Raw genomic sequence first — 16429 nt, forward strand, 5'->3', positions numbered from 1 at the left:
CCTCTCCCGTCGATGCCGGGGCCTAAGACCTTGTGTGGAGTCGGGGCCGGAACCTGAGGATTCCTCTCCAGTGCTGACATGGATCTTGGGGTACTTCTGGAGTCTCCCCAGGGGAGTCAGTCCTCGTCTCGAATGCGGGCATGCACTTGCGCTTTCCTCCAGAGCGGTAGCAGCAGTGTCACGCAGTCCGCCGCGTGGATCAAAGGATCTATGGTTTTCCCTCGAGTCTTTCCCACGAGGCTTTCCCACGAGGCTTTCCCACAGGGCTGTCCCACGTGCACACGTGGCGGGAGTCGATCCTCGGCTTGAACGTCAAGGCAGTGCAGGGAAAACAGGTTCCTCTGGAATGGACTGACACATCTGGGGGACTCTTGGAATGGTGGCACGACCCTGGAGTTCCTCTCGCCTTTCCTGTGGAGAGCGCCTCCTCTTGAGATGCGACGGGAACGCCGGGAATTCTTTCCGTACGAAACAGGGAAAGGATCCCTCATCTCGAGCTAGGAGGCGGAAACGGGGCTCCCCTGGGTGTGTGCGGGACCCCACGTGCTTCCTCTCGAGTGCAGACGGGTATGTCGGGGAACTTCTTGAGTTGCAGCAATGGTGTGAAGGACCCTTTGGAAGTTCCAGTGGTTAGATGTGATTGGCCTTGAGAATCCTCAGCGGAAATGGGCCTCATCTCGCCTGGAGGGCAAAACCTCCTGGATTTTCTCGAGTTGCGGCAGGTGCTCTCGACTTACGACGGGGACCTAAGGGAAAGGCTCTGGTGGCCTCAGGAAAGGCCAGTCCCCATGCGAGTTCCTCGGGGGCGTCTCGGGATTCCTCTCCCGTCGATGCCGGGGCCTAAGACCTTGTGTGGAGTCGGGGCCAGAACCTGAGGATTCCTCTCCAGTGTTGACATGGATCTTGGGGTACTTCTGGAGTCTCCCCAGGGGAGTCAGTCCTCGTCTCGAATGCGGGCATGCATTGCGCTTTCCTCCAGAGCGGTAGCAGCAGTGTCACGCAGTCCGCCGCGTGGATCAAAGGATCTATGGTTTTCCCTCGAGTCTTTCCCACGAGGCTTTCCCACGAGGCTTTCCCACAGGGCTGTCCCACGTGCACACGTGGTGGGAGTCGATCCTCGGCTTGAACGTCAAGGCAGTGCAGGGAAAACAGTTTCCTCTGGAATGGACTGACTCATCTGGGGGACTCTTGGAATGGTGGCACGACCCTGGAGTTCCTCTCGCCTTTCCTGTGGAGAGCACCTCCTCTTGAGATGCGACGGGAACGCCGCGAATTCTTTCCCTACGAAACAGGGAAAGGATCCCTCATCTCGAGCTAGGAGGCGGAAGCGGGGCTTCCCTGCATGTGTGCGTGACCCACGTGCTTCCTCTCGAGTGCAGACGGGTATGTCGGGGAACTTCTTGAGTTGCAGCAAGGGTGTGAAGGACCCTTTGGAAGTTCCAGTGGTTAGATGTGATTGGCCTCGAGAAGCCTCAGCGGAAATGGGCCTCATCTCGCCTGGAGGGGAAAACCTCCTAGATTTTCTCGAGTTGCGGCAGGTGCTCTCGACTTACGACGGGGACCTCAGGGACCCGCTCTGGTGGCCTCAGGAAAGGCCAGTCCCCATGCGAGTTCCTCGGGGGCGTCTCGGGATTTCTCTCCCGTCGATGCCGGGGCCTAAGACCTTGTGTGGAGTCGGGGCCGGAAACTGAGGATTCCTCTCCAGTGCTGACATGGATCTTGGGGTACTTCTGGAGTCTCCCCAGGGGAGTCAGTCCTCGTCTCGAATGCGGGCATGCATTGCGCTTTCCTCCAGAGCAGTAGAAGCAGTGTCACGCAGTCCGCCGCGTGGATCAAAGGATCTATGGTTTTCCCTCGAGTCTTTCCCACGAGGCTTTCCCACGAGGCTTTCCCACAGGGCTGTCCCACGTGCACACGTGGTGGGAGTCGATCCTCGGCTTGAACGTCAAGGCAGTTCAGGGAAAACAGGTTCCTCTGGAATGGACTGACACATCTGGGGGACTCTTGGAATGGTGTCACGACCCTGGAGTTCCTCTCGCCTTTCCTGTGGAGAGCGCCTCCTCTTGAGATGCGACGGGAACGCCGGGAATTCTTTCCCTACGAAACAGGGAAAGGATCCCTCATCTCGAGCTAGGAGGCGGAAACGGGGCTCCCCTGGATGTGTGCGGGACCCCACGTGCTTCCTCTCGAGTGCAGACGGGTATGTCGGGGAACTTCTTGAGTTGCAGCAATGGTGTGAAGGACCCTTTGGAAGTTCCAGTGGTTAGATGTGATTGTCCTCGAGAAGCCTCAGCGGAAATGGGCCTCATCTCGCCTGGAGGGCAAAACCTCCTGGATTTTCTCGAGTTGCGGCAGGTTCTCTCGACTTACTACGGGGACCTCAGGGACCCGCTCTGGTGGCCTCTGGAAAGGCCAGTCCCCATTCGAGTTCCTCGGGGGCCTCTCGGGTTTCCTCTCCCGTCGATGCCGGGGCCTAAGACCTTGTGTGGAGTCGGGGCCGGAACCTGAGGATTCCTCTCCAGTGCTGACATGGATCTTGGGGTACTTCTGGAGTCTCCCCAGGGGAGTCAGTCCTCGTCTCGAATGCGGGCATGCACTTGCGCTTTCCTCCAGAGCGGTAGCAGCAGTGTCACGCAGTCCGCCGCGTGGATCAAAGGATCTATGGTTTTCCCTCGAGTCTTTCCCCCGAGGCTTTCCAGCGAGGCTTTCCCACAGGGCTGTCCCACGTGCACACGTGGTGGGAGTCGATCCTCGGCTTGAACGTCAAGGCAGTGCAGGGAAAACAGGTTCCTCTGGAATGGACTGACACATCTGGGGGACTCTTGGAATGGTGTCACGACCCTGGAGTTCCTCTCGCCTTTCCTGTGGAGAGCGCCTCCTCTTGAGATGCGACGGGAACGCCGGGAATTCTTTCCCTACGAAACAGGGAAAGGATCCCTCATCTCGAGTTAGGAGGCGGAAACGGGGCTCCCCTGGATGTGTGCGGGACACCACATGCTTCCTCCCGAGTGGAGACGGGTATGTCGGGGAACTTCTTGAGTTGCAGCAAGGGTGTGAAGGACCCTTTGGAAGTTCCAGTGGTTAGACGTGATTGGCCTCGAGAAGCCTCAGCGGAAATGGGCCTCATCTTGCCTGTAGGGCAAAACCTCCTGGATTTTCTCGAGTTGCGGCAGGTGCTCTCGACTTACGACGGGGACCTCAGGGATCCGCTCTGGTGGCCTCAGGAAAGGCCAGTCCCCATGCGAGTTCCTCGGGGGCGTCTCGGGATTCCTCTCCCGTCGATGCCGGGGCCTAAGACCTTGTGTGGAGTCGGGGCCGGAACCTGAGGATTCCTCTCCAGTGCTGACATGGATCTTGGGGTACTTCTGGAGTCTCCCCAGGGGAATCAGTCCTCGTCTCGAATGCGGGCATGCACTTGCGCTTTCCTCCAGAGCGGTAGCAGCAGTGTCACGCAGTCCGCCGCGTGGATCAAAGGATCTATGGTTTTCCCTCGAGTCTTTCCCACGAGGCTTTCCCACGAGGCTTTCCCACAGGGCTGTCCCACGTGCACACGTGGTGGGAGTCGATCCTCGGCTTGAACGTCAAGGCAGTGCAGGGAAAACAGGTTCCTCTGGAATGGACTGACACATCTGGGGGACTCTTGGAATGGTGGCACGACCCTGGAGTTCCTCTCGCCTTTCCTGTGGAGAGCGCCTCCTCTTGAGATGCGACGGGAACGCCGGGAATTCTTTCCCTAAGAAACAGGGAAAGAATCCCTCATCTCGAGCTAGGAGGCGGAAACGGGGCTCCCCTGGATGTGTGCGGGACACCACATGCTTCCTCCCGAGTGGAGACGGGTATGTCGGGGAACTTCTTGAGTTGCAGCAAGGGTGTGAAGGACCCTTTGGAAGTTCCAGTGGTTAGACGTGATTGGCCTCGAGAAGCCTCAGCGGAAATGGGCCTCATCTTGCCTGTAGGGCAAAACTTCCTGGATTTTCTAGAGTTGCGGCAGGTGCTCTCGACTTACGACGGGGACCTCAGGGACCCGCTCTGGTGGCATCAGGAAAGGCCAGTCCCCATGCGAGTTCCTCAGGGGCGTCTCGGGATTCCTCTCCCGTCGATGCCGGGGCCTAAGACCTTGTGTGGAGTCGGGGCCGGAACCTGAGGATTCCTCTCCAGTGCTGACATGGATCTTGGGGTACTTCTGGAGTCTCCCCAGGGGAGTCAGTCCTCGTCTCGAATGCGGGCATGCACTTGCGCTTTCCTCCAGAGCGGTAGCAGCAGTGTCACGCAGTCCGCCGCGTGGATCAAAGGATGTTTGGTTTTCCCTCGAGTCTTTCCCACGAGGCTTTCCCACGAGGCTTTCCCACAGGGCTGTCCCACGTTCACACGTGGTGGGAGTCGATCCTCGGCTTGAACGTCAAGGCAGTGCAGGGAAAACAGCTTCCTCTGGAATGGACTGACACATCTGGGGGACTCTTGGAATGGTGGCATGACCCTGGAGTTCCTCTCGCCTTTCCTGTGGAGAGCGCCTCCTCTTGAGATGCGACGGGAACGCCGGGAATTCTTTCCCTTCGAAACAGGGAAAGGATCCCTCATCTCGAGCTAGGAGGCGGAAACGGGGCTCCCCTGGATGTGTGCGGGACACCACGTGCTTCCTCTCGAGTGGAGATGGGTATGTCGGGGAACTTCTTGAGTTGCAGCAAGGGTGTGAAGGACCCTTTGGAAGTTCCAGTGGTTAGATGTGATTGGCCTCGAGAAGCCTCAGCGGAAATGGGCCTCATCTCGCCTGGAGGGCAAAACCTCCTGGATTTTCTCGAGTTGCGGCATGTGCTCTCGACTTACGACGGAGACCTCAGGGACCCGCTCTGGTGGCCTCAGGACAGGCCAGTCCTATTGCGAGTTCCTCGGGGGCCTCTCGGGATTCCTCTCCTGTCGATGCCGGGGCCTAAGACCTTGTGTGGAGTCGGGGCCGGAACCTGAGGATTCCTCTCCAGTGCTGACATGGATCTTGGGGTACTTCTGGACTCTCCCCAGGGGAGTCAGTCCTCGTCTCGAATGCGGGCATGCACTTGCGCTTTCCTCCAGAGCGGTAGCAGCAGTGTCACGCAGTCCGCCGCGTGGATCAAAGGATCTATGGTTTTCCCTCGAGTCTTTCCCCCGAGGCTTTCCCACGAGCCTTTCCCACAGGGCTGTCCCACGTGCACACGTGGTGGGAGTCGATCCTCGGCTTGAACGTCAAGGCAGTGCAGGGAAAACAGGTTCCTCTGGAATGGACTGACACATCTGGGGGACTCTTGGAATGGTGGCACGACCCTGGAGTTCCTCTCGCCTTTCCTGTGGAGAGCGCCTCCTCTTGAGATGCGACGGGAACGCCGGGAATTCTTTCCCTACGAAACAGGGAAAGGATCCCTCATCTCGAGCTAGGAGGAGGAAACGGGGCTCCCCTGGATGTGTGCGGGACACCACGTGCTTCCTCTCGAGTGGAGACGGGTATGTCGGGGAACTTCTTGAGTTGCAGCAATGGTGTGAAGGACCCTTTGGAAGTTCCAGTGGTTAGATGTGATTGGCCTCGAGAAGCCTCAGCGGAAATGGGCCTCATCTCGCCTGGAGGGCAAAACCTCCTGGATTTTCTCGAGTTGCGGCAGGTGCTCTCGACTTACGACGGGACCTCAGGGACCCGCTCTGGTGGCCTCAGGAAAGGCCAGTCCCCATGCGAGTTCCTCGGGGGCCTCTCGGGATTCCTCTCCCGTCGATGCCGGGGCCTAAGACCTTGTGTGGAGTCGGGGCCGGAACCTGACGATTCCTCTCCAGTGCTGACATGGATCTTGGGGTACTTGTGGAGTCTCCCCAGGGGAGTCAGTCCTCGTCTCGAATGCGGGCATGCACTTGCGCTTTCCTCCAGAGCGGTAGCAGCAGTGTCACGCAGTCCGCCGCGTGGATCAAAGGATCTATGGTTTACCCTCGAGTCTTTCCCCCGAGGCTTTCCCACGAGGCTTTCCCACAGGGCTGTCCCACGTGCACACGTGGTGGGAGTCGATCCTCGGCTTGAACGTCAAGGCAGTGCAGGGAAAACAGGTTCCTCTGGAATGGACTGACACATCTGGGGGACTCTTGGAATGGTGGCACGACCCTGGAGTTCCTCTCGCCTTTCCTGTGGAGAGCGCCTCCTCTTGAGATGCGACGGGAACGCCGGGAATTCTTTCCCTACGAAACAGGGAAAGGATCCCTCATCTCGAGCTAGGAGGCGGAAACGGGGCTCCCCTGGATGTGTGCGGGACACCACGTGCTTCCTCTCGAGTGGAGACGGGTATGTCGGGGAACTTCTTGAGTTGCAGCAATGGTGTGAAGGACCCTTTGGAAGTTCCAGTGGTTAGATGTGATTGGCCTCGAGAAGCCTCAGCGGAAATGGGCCTCATCTCGCCTGGAGGGCAAAACCTCCTGGATTTTTTCGAGTTGCGGCAGGTGCTCTCGACTTACGACGGGGACCTCAGGGACCCGCTCTGGTGGCCTCAGGAAAGGCCAGTCCCCATGCGAGTTCCTCGGGGGCCTCTCGGGATTCCTCTCCCGTCGATGCCGGGGCCTAAGACCTTGTGTGGAGTCGGGGCCGGAACCTGAGGATTCCTCTCCAGTGCTGACATGGATCTTGGGGTACTTCTGGAGTCTCCCCAGGGGAGTCAGTCCTCGTCTCGAATGCGGGCATGCACTTGCGCTTTCCTCCAGAGCGGTAGCATCAGTGTCACGCAGTCCGCCGCGTGGATCAAAGGATCTATGGTTTTCCCTCGAGTCTTTCCCCCGAGGCTTTCCCACGAGGCTTTCCCACAGGGCTGTCCCACGTGCACACGTGGTGGGAGTCGATCCTCGGCTTGAACGTCAAGGCAGTGCCGGGAAAACAGGTTCCTCTGGAATGGACTGACACATCTGGGGGACTCTTGGAATGGTGGCACGACCCTGGAGTTCCTCTCGCCTTTCCTGTGGAGAGCGCCTCCTCTTGAGATGCCACGGGAACGCCGGGAATTCTTTCCCTACGAAACAGGGAAAGGATCCCTCATCTCGAGCTAGGAGGCGGAAACGGGGCTCCCCTGGATGTGTGCGGGACACCACGTGCTTCCTCTCGAGTGGAGACGGGTATGTCGGGGAACTTCTTGAGTTGCAGCAATGGTGTGAAGGACCCTTTGGAAGTTCCAGTGGTTAGATGTGATTGGCTTCGAGAAGCCTCAGCGGAAATGGGCCTCATCTCGCCTGGAGGGCAAAACGTCCTGGATTTTCTCGAGTTGCGGCAGGTGCTCTCGACTTACGACGGGGACCTCAGGGACCCGCTCTGGTGGCCTCAGGAAAGGCCAGTCCCCATGCGAGTTCCTCGGGGGCCTCTCGGGATTCCTCTCCCGTCGATGCCGGGGCCTAAGACCTTGTGTGGAGTCGGGGCCGGAACCTGAGGATTCCTCTCCAGTGCTGACATGGATCTTGGGGTACTTCTGGAGTCTCCCCAGGGGAGTCAGTCCTCGTCTCGAATGCGGGCATGCACTTGCGCTTTCCTCCAGAGCGGTAGCAGCAGTGTCACGCAGTCCGCCGCGTGGATCAAAGGATGTTTGGTTTTCCCTCGAGTCTTTCCCACGAGGCTTTCCCACGAGGCTTTCCCACAGGGCTGTCCCACGTTCACACGTGGTGGGAGTCGATCCTCGGCTTGAACGTCAATGCAGTGCAGGGAAAACAGGTTCCTCTGGAATGGACTGACACATCTGGGGGACTCTTGGAATGGTGGCATGACCCTGGAGTTCCTCTCGCCTTTCCTGTGGAGAGCGCCTCCTCTTGAGATGCGACGGGAACGCCGGGAATTCGTTCCCTACGAAACAGGGAAAGGATCCCTCATCTCGAGCTAGGAGGCGGAAACGGGGCTCCCCTGGATGTGTGCGGGACCCCACGTGCTTCCTCTCGCGTGGAGACGGGTATGTCGGGGAACTTCTTGAGTTGCAGCAAGGGTGTGAAGGACCCTTTGGAAGTTCCAGTGGTTAGATGTGATTGGCCTCGAGAAGCCTCAGCGGAAATGGGCCTCATCTCGCCTGGAGGGCAAAACTTCCTGGATTTTCTCGAGTTGCGGCATGTGCTCTCGACTTACGACGGGGACCTCAGGGACCCGCTCTGGTGGCCTCAGGACAGGCCAGTCCTATTGCGAGTTCCTCGGGGGCCTCTCGGGATTCCTCTCCTGTCGATGCCGGGGCCTAAGACCTTGTGTGGAGTCGGGGCCGGAACCTGAGGATTCCTCTCCAGTGCTGACATGGATCTTGGGGTACTTCTGGAGTCTCCCCAGGGGAGTCAGTCCTCGTCTCGAATGCGGGCATGCACTTGCGCTTTCCTCCAGAGCGGTAGCAGCAGTGTCACTCAGTCCGCCGCGTTGATCAATGATCTATGGTTTTCCCTCGAGTCTTTCCCACGAGGCTTTCCCACGAGGCTTTCCCACAGGGCTGTCCCACGTGCACACGTGGTGGGAGTCGATCCTCGGCTTGAACGTCAAGGCAGTGCAGGGAAAACAGGTTCCTCTGGAATGGACTGACACATCTGGGGGACTCTTGGAATGGTGGCACGACCCTGGAGTTCCTCTCGCCTTTCCTGTGGAGAGCGCCTCCTCTTCAGATGCGACGGGAACGCCGGGAATTCTTTCCCTACGAAACAGGGAAAGGATCCCTCATCTCGAGCTAGGAGGCGGAAACGGGGCTCCCCTGGATTTGTGCGGGACACCACGTGCTTCCTCTCGAGTGCAGACGGGTATGTCGGGGAACTTCTTGAGTTGCAGCAATGGTGTGAAGGACCCTTTGGAAGTTCCAGTGGTTAGATGTGATTGGCCTCGAGAAGCCTCAGCGGAAATGGGCCTCATCTCGCCTGGAGGGCAAAACCTCCTGGATTTTCTCGAGTTGCGGCAGGTGCTCTCGACTTACGACGGGGACCTCAGGGACCCGCTCTGGTGGCCTCAGGAAAGGCCAGTCCCCATGCGAGTTCCTCGGGGGCCTCTCGGGATTCCTCTCCCGTCGATGCCGGGGCCTAAGACCTTGTGTGGAGTCGGGGCCGGAACCTGAGGATTCCTCTCCAGTGCTGACATGGATCTTGGGGTACTTCTGGAGTCTCCCAAGGGGAGTCAGTCCTCGTCTCGAATGCGGGCATGCACTTGCGCTTTCCTCCAGAGCGGTAGCAGCAGTGTCACGCAGTCCGCCGCGTGGATCAAAGGATCTATGGTTTTCCCTCGAGTCTTTCCCCCGAGGCTTTCCCACGAGGGTTTCCCACAGGGCTGTCCCACGTGCACACGTGGTGGGAGTCGATCCTCGGCTTGAACCTCAAGGCAGTGCAGGGAAAACAGGTTCCTCTGGAATGGACTGACACATCTGGGGGACTCTTGGAATGGTGGCACGACCCTGGAGTTCCTCTCGCCTTTCCTGTGGAGAGCGCCTCCTCTTGAGATGCCACGGGAACGCCGGGAATTCTTTCCCTACGAAACAGGGAAAGGATCCCTCATCTCGAGCTAGGAGGCGGAAACGGGGCTCCCCTGGATGTGTGCGGGACACCATGTGCTTCCTCTCGAGTGGAGACGGGTATGTCGGGGAACTTCTTGAGTTGCAGCAATGGTGTGAAGGACCCTTTGGAAGTTCCAGTGGTTAGATGTGATTGGCCTCGAGAAGCCTCAGCGGAAATGGGCCTCATCTCGCCTGGAGGGCAAAACGTCCTGGATTTTCTCGAGTTGCGGCAGGTGCTCTCGACTTACGACGGGGACCTCAGGGACCCGCTCTGGTGGCCTCAGGAAAGGCCAGTCCCCATGCGAGTTCCTCGGGGGCCTCTCGGGATTCCTCTCCCGTCGATGCCGGGGCCTAAGACCTTGTGTGGAGTCGGGGCCGGAACCTGAGGATTCCTCTCCAGTGCTGACATGGATCTTGGGGTACTTCTGGAGTCTCCCCAGGGGAGTCAGTCCTCGTCTCGAATGCGGGCATGCACTTGCGCTTTCCTCCAGAGCGGTAGCAGCAGTGTCACGCAGTCCGCCGCGTGGATCAAAGGATGTTTGGTTTTCCCTCGAGTCTTTCCCACGAGGCTTTCCCACGAGGCTTTCCCACAGGGCTGTCCCACGTTCACACGTGGTGGGAGTCGATCCTCGGCTTGAACGTCAAGGCAGTGCAGGGAAAACAGGTTCCTCTGGAATGGACTGACACATCTGGGGGACTCTTGGAATGGTGGCATGACCCTGGAGTTCCTCTCGCCTTTCCTGTGGAGAGCGCCTCCTCTTGAGATGCGACGGGAACGCCGGGAATTCTTTCCCTACGAAACAGGGAAAGGATCCCTCATCTCGAGCTAGGATGCGGAAACGGGGCTCCCCTGGATGTGTGCGGGACACCACGTGCTTCCTCTCGAGTGCAGACGGGTATGTCGGGGAACTTCTTGAGTTGCAGCAAGGGTGTGAAGGACCCTTTGGAAGTTCCAGTGGTTAGATGTGATTGGCCTCGAGAAGCCTCAGCGGAAATGGGCCTCATCTCGCCTGGAGGGCAAAACCTCCTGGATTTTCTCGAGTTGCGGTATGTGCTCTCGACTTACGACGGGGACCTCAGGGACCCGCTCTGGTGGCCTCAGGACAGGCCAGTCCTATTGCGAGTTCCTCGGGGGCCTCTCGGGATTCCTCTCCTGTCGATGCCGGGGCCTAAGACCTTGTGTGGAGTCGGGGCCGGAACCTGAGGATTCCTCTCCAGTGCTGACATGGATCTTGGGGTACTTCTGGAGTCTCCCCAGGGGAGTCAGTCCTCGTCTCGAATGCGGGCATGCACTTGCGCTTTCCTCCAGAGCGGTAGCAGCAGTGTCACTCAGTCCGCCGCGTGGATCAAAGGATCTATGGTTTTCCCTCGAGTCTTTCCCCCGAGGCTTTCCCACGAGCCTTTCCCACAGGGCTGTCCCACGTGCACACGTGGTGGGAGTCGATCCTCGGCTTGAACGTCAAGGCAGTGCAGGGAAAACAGGTTCCTCTGGAATGGACTGACACATCTGGGGGACTCTTGGAATGGTGGCACGACCCTGGAGTTCCTCTCGCCTTTCCTGTGGAGAGCGCCTCCTCTTGAGATGCCACGGGAACGCCGGGAATTCTTTCCCTACGAAACAGGGAAAGGATCCCTCATCTCGAGCTAGGAGGCGGAAACGGGGCTCCCCTGGATGTGTGCGGGACACCACGTGCTTCCTCTCGAGTGGAGACGGGTATGTCGGGGAACTTCTTGAGTTGCAGCAATGGTGTGAAGGACCCTTTGGAAGTTCCAGTGGTTAGATGTGATTGGCCTCGAGAAGCCTCAGCGGAAATGGGCCTCATCTCGCCTGGAGGGCAAAACGTCCTGGATTTTCTCGAGTTGCGGCAGGTGCTCTCGACTTACGACGGGGACCTCAGGGACCCGCTCTGGTGGCCTCAGGAAAGGCCAGTCCCCATGCGAGTTCCTCGGGGGCCTCTCGGGATTCCTCTCCCGTCGATGCCGGGGCCTAAAACCTTGTGTGGAGTCGGGGCCGGAACCTGAGGATTCCTCTCCAGTGCTGACATGGATCTTGGGGTACTTCTGGAGTCTCCCCAGGGGAGTCAGTCCTCGTCTCGAATGCGGGCATGCACTTGAGCTTTCCTCCAGAGCGGTAGCAGCAGTGTCACGCAGTCCGCCGCGTGGATAAAAGGATCTATGGTTTTCCCTCGAGTCTTTCCCACGAGGCTTTCCCACGAGGCTTTCCCACAGGGCTGTCCCACGTGCACACGTGGTGGGAGTGGATCCTCGGCTTGAACGTCAAGGCAGTGCAGGGAAAACAGGTTCCTCTGGAATGGACTGACACATCTGGGGGACTCTTTGAATGGTGGCATGACCCTGGAGTTCCTCTCGCCTTTCCTGTGGAGAGCGCCTCCTCTTGAGATGCGACGGGAACGCCGGGAATTCTTTCCCTACGAAACAGGGAAAGGATCCCTCATCTCGAGCTAGGAGGCGGAAACGGGGCTCCCCTGGATGTGTGCGGGACCCCACGTGCTTCCTCTCGAGTGGAGACGGGTATGTCGGGGAACTTCTTGAGTTGCAGCAAGGGTGTGAAGGACCCTTTGGAAGTTCCAGTGGTTAGACGTGATTAGCCTCGAGAAGCCTCAGCGGAAATGGGCCTCATCTCGCCTGGAGGGCAAAACCTCCTGGATTTTCTCGAGTTGCGGCAGGTGCTCTCGACTTATGACGGGGACCTCAGGGACCCGCTCTGGTGGCCTCAGGAATGGCCAGTCCCCATGCGAGTTCCTCGGGGGCCTCTCGGGATTCCTCTCCCGTCGATGCCGGGGCCTAAGACCTTGTGTGGAGTCGGGGCCGGAACCTGAGGATTCCTCTGCACTGCTGACATGGATTTGAGGTACTTCTGGAGTCTCCCCAGGGGAGTCAGTCCTCGTCTCGAATGCGGGCATGCTCTTGCGCTTTCCTCCAGAGCGGTAGCAGCAGTGTCACGCAGTCAGTCGCGTGGATCAAAGGATCTATGGTTTTCCCTCGAGTCTTTCCCACGAGGCTTTCCCACGAGGCTTTCACACAGGGCTGTCCCACGTGCACACGTGGTGGGAGTGGATCCTCGGCTTGAACGTCAAGGCAGTGCAGGGAAAACAGGTTCCTCTGGAATGGACAGACACATCTGGGGGACTCTTGGAATGGTGGCACGACCCTGGAGTACCTCTCGCCTTTCCTGTGGAGAGCGCCTCCTCTTGAGATGCGACGGGAACGCCGGGAATTCTTTCCCTACGAAACAGGGAAAGGATCCCTCATCTCGAGCTAGGAGGCGGAAACGGGGCTCCCCTGGATGTGTGCGGGACCCCACGTGCTTCCTCTCGAGTGGAGACGGGTATGTCGCGGAACTGCTTGAGTTGCATCAAGGGTGTGAAGGACCCTTTGGAAGTTCCAGTGTTTAGACGTGATTAGCCTCGAGAAGCCTCAGCGGAAATGGGCCTCATCTCGCCTGGAGGGCAAAACCTCCTGGATTTTCTCGAGTTGCGGCAGGTGCTCTCGACTTACGACGGGGACCTCAGGGACCCGCTCTGGTGGCCTCAGGAAAGGCCAGTCCCCATGCGAGTTCCTCGGGGGCCTCTCGGGATTCCTCTCCCGTCGATGCCGGGGCCTAAGACCTTGTGTGGAGTCGGGGCCGGAACCTGAGGATTCCTCTCCAGTGCTGACATGGATCTTGGGGTACTTCTGGAGTCTCCCCAGGGGAGTCAGTCCTCGTCTCGAATGCGGGCATGCACTTGCGCTTTCCTCCAGAGCGGTAGCAACAGTGTCACGCAGTCCGCCGCGTGGATCAAAGGATCTATGGTTTTCCCTCGAGTCTTTCCCACGAGGCTTTCCACGAGGCTTTCCCACAGGGCTGTCCCACGTGCACACGTGGTGGGAGTGGATCCTCGGCTTGAACGTCAAGGCAGTGCAGGGAAAACAGGTTCCTCTGGAATGGACTGACACATCTGGGGGACTCTTGGAATGGTGGCACGACCCTGGAGTTCCTCTCGCCTTTCCTGTGGAGAGCGCCTCCTCTTGAGATGCTATGGGAACGCCGGGAATTCTTTCCCTACGAAACAGGGAAAGGATCCCTCATCTCGAGCTAGGAGGCGGAAACGGGTCTCCCCTGGATGTGTGCGGGACCCTCGTGCTTCCTCTCGAGTGGAGACGGGTATGTCGGGGAACTTCTTGAGTTGCAGTAAGGGTGTGAAGGACCCTTTGGAACTTCCAGTGGTTAGATGTGATTAGCCTCGAGAAGCCTCAGCGGAAATGGGCCTCATCTCGCCTGGAGGTCAAAACCTCCTGGATTTTCTCGAGTTGCGGTAGGTGCTCTGGACTTACGACGGGGACCTCGGGGACCCGCTCTGGTGGCCTCAGGAAATGCCAGTCCACATGCGAGTTCCTCGGGGGCCTTTCGGGATTCCTCTCCCGTCGATGCCGGGTCCTAAGACCTTGTGTGGAGTCGGGGCCGGAACCTGAGGATTCCTCTCCAGTGCTGACATGGATCTTGGGGTACTTCTGGAGTCTCCCCAGGGGAGTCAGTCCTCGTCTCGAATGCGGGCATGCACTTGCGCTTTCCTCCAGAGCGGTAGCAGCAGTGTCACGCAGTCCGCCGCGTGGATCAAAGGATCTATGCTTTTCCCTCGAGTCTTTCCCACGAGGCTTTCCCACGAGGCTTTCCCACAGGGCTGTCCCACGTGCACACGTGGTGGGAGTCGATCCTCGGCTTGAACGTCAAGGCAGTGCAGGGAAAACAGGTTCCTCTGGAATGGACTGACACATCTGGGGGACTCTTGGAATGGTGGCACGACCCTGGAGTTCCTCTCGCCTTTCCTGTGGAGAGCGCCTCCTCTTGAGATGCGACGGGAACGCCGGGAATTCTTTCCCTACGAAACAGGGAAAGGATCCGTCATCTCGAGCTAGGAGGCGGAAACGCGTCTCCCCTGGATGTGTGCGGGACCCACGTGCTTCCTCTCGAGTGGAGACGGGTATGTCGGGGAACTTCTAGAGTTGCAGCAAGGGTGTGAAGGACCCTTTGGAAGTTCCAGTGGTTAGACGTGATTAGCCTCGAGAAGCCTCAGCGGAAATGGGCCTCATCTCGCCTGGAGGGCAAAACCTCCTGGATTTTCTCGAGTTGCGGCAGGTGCTCTCGACTTACGACGGGGACCTCAGGGACCCGCTCTGGTCGCCTCAGGAAAGGCCAGTCCCCATGCGAGTTCCTCGGGGGCCTCTCGGGATTCCTCTCCCGTCGATGCCGGGGCCTAACACCTTGTGTGGAGTCGGGGCCGGAACCTGAGGATTCCTCTCCAGTGCTGACATGGATCTTGGGGTACTTCTGGAGTCTCCCCAGGGGAGTCAGTCCTCGTCTCGAATGCGGGCATGCACTTGCGCTTTCCTCCAGAGCGGTAGCAGCAGTGTCACGCAGTCCGCCGCGTGGATCAAAGGATCTATGGTTTTCCCTCGAGTCTTTCCCACGAGGCTTTCCCACGAGGCTTTCCCACAGGGCTGTCCCACGTGCACACGTGGTGGGAGTCGATCCTCGGCTTGAACGTCAAGGCAGTGCAGGGAAAACAGGTTCCTCTGGAATGGACTGACACATCTGGGGGACTCTTGGAATGGTGGCACGACCCTGGAGTTCCTCTCGCCTTTCCTGTGGAGAGCGCCTCCTCTTGAGATGCGACGGGAACGCCGGGAATTCTTTCCCTACGAAACAGGGAAAGGATCCGTCATCTCGAGCTAGGAGGCGGAAACGCGTCTCCCCTGGATGTGTGCGGGACCCACGTGCTTCCTCTCGAGTGGAGACGGGTATGTCGGGGAACTTCTAGAGTTGCAGCAAGGGTGTGAAGGACCCTTTGGAAGTTCCAGTGGTTAGACGTGATTAGCCTCGAGAAGCCTCAGCGGAAATGGGCCTCATCTCGCCTGGAGGGCAAAACCTCCTGGATTTTCTCGAGTTGCGGCAGGTGCTCTCGACTTACGACGGGGACCTCAGGGACCCGCTCTGGTCGCCTCAGGAAAGGCCAGTCCCCATGCGAGTTCCTCGGGGGCCTCTCGGGATTCCTCTCCCGTCGATGCCGGGGCCTAAGACCTTGTGTGGAGTCGGGGCCGGAACCTGAGGATTCCTCTCCAGTGCTGACATGGATCTTGGGGTACTTCTGGAGTCTCCCCAGGGGAGTCAGTCCTCGTCTCGAATGCGGGCATGCACTTGCGCTTTCCTCCAGAGCGGTAGCAGCAGTGTCACGCAGTCCGCTGCGTGGATCAAAGGATCTATGGTTTTCCCTCGAGCTTTCCCACGAGGCTTTCCCACGAGGCTTTCCCACAGGGCTGTCCCACGTGCACACGTGGTGGGAGTCGATCCTCGGCTTGAACGTCAAGGCAGTGCAGGGAAAACAGATTCCTCTGGAATGGACTGACACATCTGGGGGACTCTTGGAATGGTGCCACGACCCTGGAGTTCCTCTAGCCTTTCCTGTGGAGAGCGCCACCTCTTGAGATGCGACGGGAACGACGGGAATTCTTTCCCTACGAAACAGGGAAAGGATCCCTCATCTCGAGCTAGGAGGCGGAAACGGGGCTCCCCTGGATGTGTGCGGGACCCCACGTGCTTCCTCTCGAGTGGAGACGGGTATGTCGCGGAACTGCTTGAGTTGCAGCAAGGGTGTAAGGACCCTTTGGACGTTCCAGTGGTTAGATGTGATTAGCCTCGACAAGCCTCAGCGGAAATGGGCCTCATCTCTCCTGGAGGGCAAAACCTCCTGGATTTTCTCGAGTTGCGGCAGGTGCTCTCGACTTACGATGGGGACCTCAGGGACCCGCCCTGGTGGCCTCAGGAAAGGCCAGTCCCCATGCGAGTTCCTCGGGGGCCTCTCGGCATTCTTCTCCCGTCGATGCCGGGGCCTAAGACCTTGTGTGGAGTCGGGGCCGGAACCTGAGGATTCCTCTCTAGTGCTGACATG

Source organism: Ovis canadensis, chromosome 20, assembly GCF_042477335.2.
Source record: "Ovis canadensis isolate MfBH-ARS-UI-01 breed Bighorn chromosome 20, ARS-UI_OviCan_v2, whole genome shotgun sequence".
Taxonomy (NCBI): domain Eukaryota; kingdom Metazoa; phylum Chordata; class Mammalia; order Artiodactyla; family Bovidae; genus Ovis; species Ovis canadensis.